A 13,427-nucleotide genomic window follows, 5' to 3' on the forward strand; every position below is an offset into this window, starting at 1 on the left:
ATCCAAGGGAGATGGGAGATTGTAGTACACCAGCAGTAGCCATATGTGATGGAGAAATGCATCTAGGATCTGAGCTGCGCCCAAAGTGACAAACTGAGTGGCCATTGACAAAGTTGTCAAGGTTGGTTGCATTTTCATTAGCATAATGCTAACAACAAATCACAGATAATACTTATAAAACAAGGTTGGCTCCAAAGTAAACCATGTCCCAAGGGTTGTTTTTTGGTTTGTTGTTTTACCATCAAAAAATTATTTTTTTTTTCCTGGAAGGCAAAGGGAAAAAGATCACAGTTACACTAATATAGAATATGAACAGTTATCAGTCCATCCACAATTATCAAAAACTGACACTAATTTGTAATTTTCACTCAAAAATGTCACTGAGCTGGTCTAGAGCTTTATCATTGCTCCAAGCACTCTATAAGGTGTTAAGCTTAAAAAGTAAAAATGAGGAAGCTCCAACTTGGTGGAATGTTTTCCTGAGTGAGACTTCTGAGTTGTATTCTCTAAGGATAGCCCTATGGACATAATACATGCATACATCATATGTTCATAATGATTCTTTTTCACCATTCTTGCCTATCTGAGGCTTTCTCTTCATTTTATTTCTTTCCTTCATGTTTTACTCACCTCTTTGAGGATTATCTCCCTTTTGGTAGATTCTTATTGTAAAAATATTCAATCATATGACAGAGAACATTCGAGAAATTAAATTGCACCAACAGCTGGTTGCATGTATCGGACTGCCTTAAGTTCTAATATTGGGCATTCTTTTAATTTTTCTGCTTCTAGCTACATGCAACTAGAGCTTCAAAAAGCAGATAAAACCCTCTGGCTATTGAATCACAGTAAAATTAGGGCACGTAAGACGTAGATTGCTCGTTAAAGGTAACTTAAGCATAATTGTAGTTCTTGTATTTCCAATTTATGCAATAGCAGTTCCTTGACATTTTCAATCACTCATGAACAATTGCACACCAAATTGGAAAAAAAAAAGTTGCAATTATACCATCTGTGGCTTTGTGTCATGAAAACTTCCCTACACCAGAGTAATTTGGCAGTAATTAGTCAGTTTTCATTGAGCCAAGTTCTGCACTCTAGATGCGATGGGTCCAGCTACAGCTCCAAATCAAGGAACCATTAAACATGGCTTGTCAACCCAAAAAAGCTTAATGAAGGCTCTTAATTAGCATGTTGAATAGATGGTGGCTTGATGATGGATGATTAGTTCTAAAGTGTTGAGTTTGACCAATTAGCAGAGCTGCATTCAAGGATCAGAATACTCAACCACTCATAAATGACCAATTAGTGGTGTTGCAGTGGTCTGCTTTATATACCTGCTCATTACTTCTGCATGTATTTTCACATGTTTCACAGAAACACTGAAACTTGTGTCATCGTCCACTTCATTCATTCAACAAGTTAAATCTAATTTGATTGCCACAAGCCACTCTCCTAAGCTAGAGAATGCACACATACACACACACACACACACACACACACAGAGAGAGAGAGAGAGAGAGAGAGAGAGAGAGAGAGATTAGATTCTAGAAAAAGTCAATAAATAGAATACATGGCGAAGATCAAAGAGAAGATATCTAGAACAAACCAAGTGTGCTAGAAAATTAGGTAGCTATATGGAGGAAGGAGCACAGACAATACAAGCTAGGAGGAGCATGGCAGAAGAGGCAGCATCCTCCTCCTCACCGAAGCAGCTCCTTTTGAACTTGCAAGCCTTCCCCTTGTTGCATTGCAGTCTCATCACCTCTGGCTTTTGGTCCTTCACTTCATGTTTCTTCTTCATGGACTCCTGCTTTCTAAGTTTAGAATTCTCTACCTTGTACACCATCTTCCCTCACACTTGCTCCCTTTTTTCTCCCTCACTTCCCCACACAAAATTCTATAAAGCAAAGTTAGTTACCAGTGCATGGAACAAGCACATATCATGCCCTTTATATAGGGCCTGAGTAGTGAATATATTGTCCATCGAATAATAGAACTAACCTTTGACTCCAACGGTATTATAAATCCACCATGAGAACAATTGAAAGAACAACTATTGAAAGAGAACTTATCTAACTAGAGATAAAAGGGCATTCATTCTGACCACCAAATTGAAACTTTTGGTTTTTCATGCAATCTCTGACGCTAGCCAGCTTGTTAGGCTCTAAGTTTGATGGGTGAGGCTGTTAGCTGTGTTGTGGAGCCCTAAGTTCAGAAATCATTTTTAACCACTATCTTATTTTTTGTAGTATTTTTGTGGCCTTATAAGACCCAAGCCTAGCTAATGGTGCAAATTAAAAGAGCATGTCAGGCCTAATCAGAAACTCTTTCCTCCTTAAAATTTGTATATTACCCTTCAAAATTACCAAACAAAACTTTAAGATTTAATAGTCAATCCAGTATCGGTCCTCCTACAAATCGAGCACATATAATCCTAACTTGGTACTTTCATATTTGAACTATAGCCAATAGCAATGCCATACAGATTGTTACGTCATAACATCAAGTAAATAACGAGAAATACGACATGATTTGGATGTTATTATGGCTGACACCTGAAGCAGGGGCATGTGGCCTTGTTAAGAGAGTAGCAAGAAGGCAGAAAACCACTTGTTCTACTGTTGGATTCAAACTTCTTGCCTTTTTTTATTTGCCTTAAAAATAGAACTTTTTTGGTATTCAAAGCCTGCACTTCTAAATCCTGCTCACTTAGGTTAACTAAGTGTAATGAACCAATGGCAGGTGGCGGTGGGGACAAGTGTCAGCCTCATCCTTGTCCTTGAGCAGGAACACCTCCATGTGCCATGCCATGTGAGCATGTGTTCTTGTGGGGCCTCACCTCATCTCCTCCACATTCTGAGGTTCAATGCATCTATTTTATATGCTTGACTCAGTAACTAACAACATATATATTACAGACTCATACATATGGTTTACTAGTAAAATTGATAAAACAAACATTAAGTCGTGCCTCGTTCCTCGAGATCTTTGCTTTTACTTTCAAGCATAGGATCTAATAGGTTCTTTGCTCTTATTTGAGTCCACTAGGTTTGTCGTTAGGGGCGAAGGATTTGATTTTTCATAGGATGGTGAATATGGGTTTTCCCTCTCAGTTTGGTGCTAGTGTAATTGTAGAATTTACATTATACTTGTTATTCTTATAACTCATAGGTATTTTAATGCAATATCATAAATTACTAGTGTAATATTTATGGATAGTGAGAAAGATTATCCATGATATGCTCATTATCACTTCTGTTTCAGTTTATACAAAGATTAAAAAATAAAAGAAAATAAAGATGACACTATCAAGAGTTAGCCAACACCTCAGAGTTTATTTTGTCATCAACATGAGGTGCCACATGCTTGTGTAGCATTTGATAGGGACATAGAATGGGGTGACCAAAACGATATCATGGTTATCCTAAGGCCAAGGTCCATAGCATAGAAAAATGGGGTGTTGTGCACTGAGAGAACAAGGCATAGGGGTGGGTAGTAGTGACCCAACTTCATCTGTCAGATTCTACAACCAATAATGTCACATGAAATTCAAACAATAAGGGCGAGAGGTCTTAATCTGGTCAACCGCAGAATATGAATTATTGGCTCAGATATGAAAACGTTGAGAGCTTAACTAGGTCATTTGTCTATTCTTCTGCAAGGCTTGATAGACTAGGAGAAAACAGCCTGGGGAACCTGTCCCTCTACAACAAACTTGCACCTACCCAGCACTAATAACCCCCTAGATTTAGTTTCTTTGATGTTTAAATATTTATTGTAAGAACACATGCAGGCGTGTATTTTGTCCTACATCGGTTATTTGCTAGATAGATTTTGAATACTTATACAAGATCAAGGAACCTAAATAATACCTTCCGACTAGCCTTTTTGGGTGAAGTCCTAGATTATTACAAATAGTATCAAAGCGGATCCATTGGGGTTGACCATAGGCCGATCGTGGTGCTTGTAATTTGATTTGAATAGATTTAAATCCTTAACCTGACGAAGATATTAAGGCTTAAACGGGGGAAGAATATAAAGACTCATGCGGGCATATGTTTAGTCTCATATCAGTTATTCACTTGGTATATCTTGGGTACTTATACAGTATCAAAAAATTCAAATAATACCTTCCGGCTAACCTTTTTAGGTGAGGTTCTAGATTGTTACATTTATAAAATCAATGGTTTCAAAAATGAAAGATAGATTTCTTTAATGGCCGTGAGATATTTAATCGGTGCTTCAGTGAGTGCTAAGATAGCAGGCTTGCATTCCTTGGTTGATGAATAATTATTAGTGGTGATGTCTTGATTAATTGGTGAACATGGGGACGACGGCCGCCAATTGGCTGGTTTATGATGGGAGTGGGCAGGCTGTTGTTTGATAACATTGCTTGGTTAGAGCCAAGCAAGGAATGATGCTGCTGCCTATAAATTTATGATTATTCAGCAAGGTTCCAATCATTGTTAAGAGGAATATGAAGGATAAGAAGTTACTCTTGGTCTTAGCATGACCCATTGGTGGTTCCAGAATCCTATGAGGTGGGGCTACTCCATCACATGAGCTGCTCCTCATGCAGTGATGTTGAAAGCTCATAGGTTCCGTAGAGGAAGATAAGATGATTGATCATAATGCATGCACTAAAAATATCAGCACAAAGGAAGTTAAATTCTTTGGCAAGATGAGAGAACTATTCATATGTACTATTTATGTAAAAGCTGATCGTACTTTATGTAATATTCATTGAAAAGCTGATTGTACTTCATAGTGGTAACAAAAAAAGAAAAAAAAAAGATGATTGATCGATTGCATCTCATCAAGTTGATAGATGATAACTTTAATCTCTGGGAAAAGATGACAAATTATAGTAACTCAACCAAATTCTGATAATAAGCTGCTGGCTTACCAGAGGTTTCTTGATCAGGCAACTCTTGGGCAATTCTCAGACCTTAGCACAAACCTTGCAAACAACCAGAAGGGACAGAATATGATGGAAGGTTTGTGGATTTCAATGACTATTTTTTGATGCTTTACTTCCTTTTGTCATGCAGCATTCCTTCAATTATCTAACCATTAGCAGCTTCATCTTTCTTTTTGCCTTTCATCCAATATTCTGGTTTTTAGTTTCCAAACAGCTTCTAAGTCTTCCACTTTCTAGAGATCTCATTCAACTATAAAAAGAAAGAAAATAGGATGCTGAATATTAATTTACAGCGTCAAACGCAATATCTGTTTATTAAATTTATTCAGTTTCACTTAAACAACCAGTAGGTCAATGACCAGAAAACTTGATCCGGTTTGAAACTTGCAACATATTCCCCTCAGACATGCACATGCCTGTTCTATGAAACAAGAGTGGGTGTTTGGTATAGTTTATAGTTTATACTAAAGTGGAAAAACAGAAAAAGATAAGAGCCCTTTATATCATAAATCTGGTAGTTGATTCATCAAAACATTGATGGATTGAAACACAATTTTCTGATCTGCTTACGAAATAATTTGAACACAATTCATCAAAACATGTCATTTTTGGAGTTTGAAAAATGACATCCATGCAGGGTAAGCCATGCACAGAACATTGCTTCTTGAAAAAAATGTCCATAAAAAAATAAGTATAGGGTAATACCAAGAATGATGCATGAAAACTACCATTACAGAGATGGATGTTCTCACCAAGAACACAGAGAAAAGTATGCAAGAGTAGTTTCTATAGTACTCTGTAAGGCCGTCAGATGAGAAAACAACTCAAAACAACTGTAGAGTTGTTTTCTCACCTGAGAGTCTTCTTGGTGGTCTCGGTGAACTTATAGCTTGATTTGTAGTTCAATTTCAGGTAAATTATTCAGCAGTGAGGCATGAAGGCAAATATAAAAAAACACTCAAGAGCCACTTGCTCTTCCATCCTACTCAATCTCTAAGTCATGGCACACTCTACAAGCTCTCCAAAAGGTTTTTGTAGGGAAACAAGGGGTAAGTGCATATCATAACATTTGTTACCAAGCATATTGTGCGCAATGCTTAATCATGGAAGAACTTTATTATGCCTTTTCCATAAAGCAAGTTATTAGATTTGATACAAAGCAAAGCAATGTTTTAGAAAACTGAAGTTGGGCTCAAGCACCGGCCATTGGACAATTCCAACACATACACTGTAGATTCGCCACGTGATGTGACAAAAGTCATCTAGTTAACTACATTGACCATAGGAATACCATGCTGTCCTTATAATGTAGGTGGTATCCATATGTAGCCATGTGTCTGCACATAACCTGCTCTGGCAAGCAACTCATCTGCCTCTGCTGGACCACGGCTGCCCGGTTTATATGAAAGAGGCTTCAGTTCCCCAGCATCGATACTGTGTAGAAGAGGAGTGAAAATCTCCCATGCTGCCTGAAGATCATAACGATACATAAAATAGTCAGAACCAGCTCTTGTTTAGATAAATCTGTATTTAGCACTCATGTACCTTTAATTCATCTCTGCGCACAAAGTGCTGCTGATCTCCCCGTATTCTGTGAAAAGGATGACAGATGACTTAGGAGCTAAATTGAAGTCACTGCATGATACTACAATAAATGGCTACTTAGCCTAGAACATAATGATATTGAAGTGGAGAATGTCAGTAGGATATGGAATATGTATTTATATGGACATAAATAGAAATGTAAGGCAAAGACAAGACAGGAAAACAAAAGAATACAGCTAGTTGATAAATTTTCCAAACCGTCAAAGACAAAACAGTCAAGCCAATTACCATCTAAAACTCAATAAAATGCAAAAAAGAAAGAAAAAGAAAAAAGAATACTATTTTTCAATATATCTATTTTACAAGGTAACCTTCTGGATGCCCAGATCAAGGATTATAAAGTCATCTGTTCTGGCGCCTTCCTGGTTGGTGCAAAGTGCAAACTGTATCAGGCCAAGCCGGTACATGGGGGCAGATGTTCCTATATCAGCCCTGAACCACCAGTATCAGCCTCAAGATAGGTGGATCAAGGTAGATCAAGCCAAAACCAATCCATCACCAAGGCTCAACCATAGGTAAACCGAGCAAAATGACACAAATATCTCTCCCAAGATTTTTATGCTTTTTTAAGCTTGTTCTTGATCAGTTTTCAAGGTGGGAACAAGCAAAAGATGGGGCTAACAGCCATCCAATGCAATTTCTATGGGAATGAAGTAAAGATCATGGAGTATAGGGCTAGATAATCATTCTAGCTTGGTAAATATCTCTCTCCACACTTTTTTCTTATTTCCAAAAAAAAAAAAATCCAAGAATCATTTTGTGTTTAATTGACTTTAAGATTTTGTTGTTGGTGGATCTAGTAGTCTTTGATTACCAGATTCATACCTTAGAGACTGAATTTGGGATCAAAATAATTTCAATTGCATTTCAATTGTTAACTTTGATAAACGTGTCCTAAATGTATCTTTAATCCCAAGACATGTAACATGCAAACTTTAACACACATCAAGAACCATGACTAGAGCATCTAAATAAATCCTCTTGCCATAGTTCTTGAAAACATATAATTAAGATATTAAAACATAAGAAAAGACCAAAGAACAATTTTAGATACCAAAGTAGGGTTGTACCATGTGTGGAAGGCGTTCTGGCTGTGTCAAAGGATATTGACTGATACCCTTTTGTCGATATGGCATGCATGATGTGTACCATATCCAACTACCCACTCCTGATTAATACAAGCTCAATACTCAATATTTATAATCTTGGTCCAGATATTCTTTTTTTTTTGTGTGTGTGTACTTGCTATTAATTGACAACAAGAGTGTGAATGATGCAATTAGCTTACAAAGGGTTTACCTTTTATTTTGAAGCTATAGCTAATTGTGACAAATAATACTTTGGCATATACATGTGTCTGTTCTCGCTATAATTATATTGTCTTGTCTAGTCATACAGCTTCAAACTTTTTTTGCTTGAGAGATAAATGTAACTTTTCTTTCCTTGTTGGGTTCCAAAGAAGAGACATATACAAATCATTTTTTATAATTAAACTTTAACTAACTCCCTTAACTACCAGACTTCCTGGATTTACTCAAGAAGTGACACAACTCCATAAGAAAGTCCACTCAAATTACTTCAACATTTTCATAGCATGTTATTTAAAACCTCACCTAATGCTGATAGATTCATTTTGTATATTAGCTGAAAAAATGTTGTCTGACTAAAATAAAATAAAATTTTTTCAATGGATAAGATCCAGAAATATATCAAATTCTAGAAAATATCAATCAGAATCTACAATATGAAAAAGAATGGATCAATCTGAAATTAGAAGGGAGAACAAAGTTGTTCAACTTCCAAACTATGACATTAAGCTTCTAACTCTTTTGAGCATTACACTTCATTTTCGTTTTACAATCTTACAATTTACAATTTTTCAGTTCTTACTATTTATTTGATAGACAATTAAACTTTTGTATTAATATTCACCTACCATATTTTATAGAAGTAAATAGAATTGATCAAAGAATAATGGCAAGATTAGTGTTGATAAATTTCACTGATTCAGTATTAGGTTAGGCAACAAAAGGCAAAAGGCAGTGTGTACAGCTTCTGTGATGCACATGTCCTCTGGGTCTACTGATACATGGACAAGGAAAAGCTTATGCAGAAGGCCAGAATGTTAGTAGTCTTTGCTAGACCCTTTTCTAATGTATTCTGTTTAACCTCAGCAGATCTCAGACTCTTTAAGTCTACTACTAGTCTTGTTCCACTAGTTCTATTACTTTAACAAATGTAACAATTTCCAGGACAAGGCTACATTATCCACGTTTTACAGTTCCTGTAGAAGCACAAGCATAGGCAAACCCATGCACGTCATACAATACACATGCACATACAAGCATGCGCGCACATGTCCACACACCTATCAACATTGACACACACCTAAACCTACAAATGCACCAATAAACACATGCATATGTGCAAGGATAAGCATCTAGACACAAATCAGAGTCAAGGAAACATCACAAAATAATCTGCATCACAAGTATCTTGAAACCTTCTATAGTCATCGTGAAAGCAGTGACATTCTCATCCTAGAGCTAAACACTACATTTTGTAAGACTAGATTTGCAGTCATAAGGTTAAGACTTAATACTTTACAACATAAGCTATATGAGTTTCCCATTGTTATAGAACAGCTATTAAGGAGATTAACAAAACCGGCTTAAAGCTTATGAAGTATGGATATAATACTAGTGGTCAAGGTCCGCCGTACCGGTACCGGTCGGCGTACCGGTGGCCGTACGGACCGGTCCGGCCCGGTACGTACCGGCCGGTACAGTACCGGTCCGGCCCGGTACGTACCGGCCGGTACCGGTCCCGTACCGGCCGGTACGCGGTGGTTTCAAAAACCACAGCGCGCGGCGCTGTGGTTCTAAAAAAAAAAAAAATCGTACCGGTGCGAACCGGCCGGTTCGCACCGGTACGAGGCCGGTACGGGCTCCGAACCGGCCGGTACGGGCTCCGAACCGGCCGGTACGGGCCCGTACCGGCCGGTACGGATAAAAAACCGGGAAATACCGGTTTTTTATCCGTTCCGGTACCAGTCCACGGCCGGACCAATACGTACTGGCCCGTACCGGCCGGTACGGGCCGGTACGGCATTCCATGCTAGTGGTAGTGTTTGTTCAAATACTAATTGGAACAAAATAAACCGATAACTGGAAACATGCATGTAAACATTTTTGCGTATGTAAACCTTGAAAATAAATTAGTCTATTGGAGAGCTAGATTTTGTTTAGTGCCATAATAGATAATGTGTCTTAGAGACTAATGCAAGAAGAGTTTTCTCGCATGACTTTTGGGTTTGAGTAATACTTGCATATATAATTAAAACAATGAGATCTTAATATTTGAGTAAGTGTTGCAAAATAGACACGGGCCAACCAACCTGCATGAGCCCGCTCAAAACAAGTGGATTTGTGTGGCACTTCAGTCTGTTCAAGCCAACCTGAGATCAACCTGATTATAAATGGGTGGGCACGGTTTAGCCCTTGAATATGATAGGTCATCCGGAGGTGATCCTATCAGGAACCAACTGGCTCCCAGATTTAAGATAGTTGATGTTTGTAATTCTTTCTTTTACATGGTTTAATTCACTTAAAAAAAGTTACAGTGTAATGGATAGGATGGGCCACTAGGGTGTAGGATTAAAGATTGCATTTTAGCTAGTTTTACCTTAATTAGTTTATGACTATCATATATCCAAAGCTTTTACATTTTTTGTAATTATGAAGATGTATTTGAAATTAAATTTGATTTTGTTGTTTGTGATCTTTGAATATCATGTTTTGTGTTATTTTTTAGTTATATGTACAATTAATAAGTGAAAATTTAAATGGGTTGGTGGGTGAAAATGCGTTTATATAAAATAAACGGGTTAGATATGGGTTTATTTGTCAAGCTAGTTATAAATGGGTCAAGTATGGATTGAGTGTTTTTCTCCTGAAGTCGGTTTAACCCAACCTAAACCCAACCAGACCAACCCATTGCCACCCCCTAAATCTGAGAAATACCAAAAATGAATTTTAGTTCCAAAATTAGTAATAGGTAGGGGTGCAAATGGGTCGGGTTGACTCATGACCCGTTCCAACCCGACCCGATTAAACCCACTCCGACCCATTTTAAAGGACCCATGGGGCCGGGTTGGGTTCTAAAATCAGACCCGTTCCATTTTCACGGCTAGGTCTGAGTTTCCTAAATTTTGGCTCGATTCGTCTGAAATTTGAATAATTTTGGATTTTCAACCTTACCCACCTTGCCCCAACCCAAACCTGCAAAACTATTTGGGCCCGCAGGCCACAGGGATGCAAGCCAAACAGGTCAGTTGGGTGCTTGAGGCCCGACCCAAAACTCTATGACTCACTAACTCTTAAGAGTTAAGAGTTAAGTCTTAACTCGGTCTCCACTCTCTACTATCTCAAATTGTCGACTTAATACAAAGCCTTCATTTATTCAAAGAAAGAAAAAAACACCCCCATCTTCGATCCTTCTTTCCTCCCCTCCTCGCCGAACCCCGTCGGCCGTCCTCCTCCTCCACCGCTTTGTCTTCTTTGCCGAAGCCGACGCCCCAGGTGACGCTCTCTTCCCCCTTGCTCTATTTGTCTCTCACCTCCCCTTGCCTCTTGTCTTCCGTACCCACCCCCTTTCTCCCTCCTTCGTTTCATTCTCTCTGTCGTCCTTCGCCATCTTTTCCTTTCTGATGAGGCGCCACGTACCATGGTTCTTGGTCCCCCTCGGCCCACACATCCTTCTCCTCACTCCCCACTCCCTCCCCCTCTCTTTGCGCCTGCTCTTTTTATTTCACTATAGCCTTTTTCTCTCAACCCGTAGTTCTTTAAGTACCCGATTGATGCATTGCTATGTTATAACTGGTCTTGGTTGACTTCCAAAAAAGTTCTTTTTTCGTTAAATTAACTCATATTGGTCATATTTGTTTCCTCAACACCGTTGCTTTATGTGATTACATGCATTTTCTGGTTCCTATTTAGCTAATTTACCAAGAATCCGCTTTACAAAAAAATATAACTGATGGATTATTTTCTCAAGTGTATTATTTTTCTTCTGGACGGTACCATTTTAACTTTAGTTGAACAAGCTTTAATGGATTGAGTGATGCTAGGATGTTACTAAAATCAATTGATTTTGTAAATTCATTACACTTTGATAGCCCTTTGATGAACCGGACCCGAACGAACAAACCCGATCCAACCTGAATGACCCATTGAGTCAAAAATTGTAGTTGTGGATTCAACCCGACCCGATTTTCTATTGGGTTGGGTCTGGGTCCAAAATTAGGACCCGAATAAGGAATCGGGTTGGGTTGGGATCATTCATGACCCGGTCCAACCCAACCCATTTACACCACTAGTAATAGGTAGTTTATTATTTATTTTAAATACTATGTCTACTGCATTAGAAAATTTGCACATCCATGTTTTATGACATATCAACTGGAAGGATGAAAAATATTTTTAGGCAACAATCATTAACTAATTGAAGAAAAAGATATAAAATTGTTACTAGTCAACTAATAAACAAGAATTTTTGGGACTACAACTAAAATTAACATGTCATAAACTATGTTCATGTTACAAATGTAGAAAGGAAATATTAACTATACACAATGCCAAATGCCGAGAAACATAAGCAATACGTACGTGTCCAAGATTAACCGTTCATATGCCTCCGGAATAGTGGCATCTTGATATCGTAGCCCATAAGATAAATCTAGTTCACTCTGTATGGTTGACATGTCCAGTCCAGGTTTCTTGACCTGCAAAAGAAATTTAAAATTTTAGGCAAGTCAAAACATTAGGAGGAGTCAATCAAAATTCTCTTTATATAGAGAAACATGGACTCCATTCAATATGCCCTTTCAACAAGTTCCCAAAGAAACAGGTACTTTATGTCTAGAATAGCAGATCTCAAGTAGTAAATCAAAAAAAACAAAAGGAAGAAAAGAAAGTACGTAAAAGCAACTAACACATACTCCTCCATATCCTATAACTGCATTTCACTAGAAAGGTCTCAAAACAAGTATCTCATAGAACTGTCCAAGATATGTCATCAAACTCATCCATGAATTGTAACATCCATGGAATGCCGTACCGGCCCGTACGTACCGGTCCGGTCCTACACCGGTACCGCAACTACAAGAAAACCGGTATCTCCGGTTTTCTTGTGCGAACCGGCCGGTACGGAGCCCGTACCGGTCGGTACCGGCCGGTACGGAGCCCGTATCGGTCGGTACCGGCCTCGTACCAGTGCGAACCGGCCGGTTCGCACCGGTACGAATTTTTTTTTTTTTATGAACCACAGCACGAGGCGCTGTGGTTTTTGGCTCACGGTACCGGCCGGTACTGTACCAATACCGGCCGGTACGTACCGGACCGGACCAGTACCGTACCGGTCCGGCCTGCCACCGGTACGCCGACTGGTACCGGTACGGCGGACCTTGGTGACATCAAATATATCCAATAGCTCAATATCCCACTATCTCATGAGATGGTTGAAGTCTTAATCCAGATTATTGCATTAATTTACATTTCATATCCCTGTTGAAAAGAATTTAATTGTTCAATCCCTTTTAGCCATGCAACAACTCATTCATACAACCGATAATTGCTCAGAAAACATGATTCCAGGTCATAAATCTCCTACAACAATATATCCAAACTCATATATGATATCAAATAAAACTCCTATGATTCTCAATTTCCCATCTGTTCCATGAGATGGAGTTCTAACTTCTAACACTAGCATACGCTCCATATCTCCACCAAATAAATTTAAGAAGATTAACTCCTCTCACCAAAGCAATAGCACCTTGTAGCCCTATTACATTTTGATAACAATCTTCTTGTAATTAACCTTGGTACCGTTTGGATGC

The 13,427-nt window shown here is 38.5% G+C and overlaps 1 pseudogene; it reads right to left on the reverse strand.

Annotated features, from left to right (window-relative positions):
• Positions 1 to 6,008: 6,008 nt before the first annotated feature.
• Positions 6,009 to 13,427, reverse strand: part of LOC103708842 — a 44,155-nt pseudogene continuing 36,736 nt past the window's right edge.

Source organism: Phoenix dactylifera, unplaced genomic scaffold (genome assembly GCF_009389715.1).
Source record: "Phoenix dactylifera cultivar Barhee BC4 unplaced genomic scaffold, palm_55x_up_171113_PBpolish2nd_filt_p 000328F, whole genome shotgun sequence".
NCBI classification, from domain to species: domain Eukaryota; kingdom Viridiplantae; phylum Streptophyta; class Magnoliopsida; order Arecales; family Arecaceae; genus Phoenix; species Phoenix dactylifera.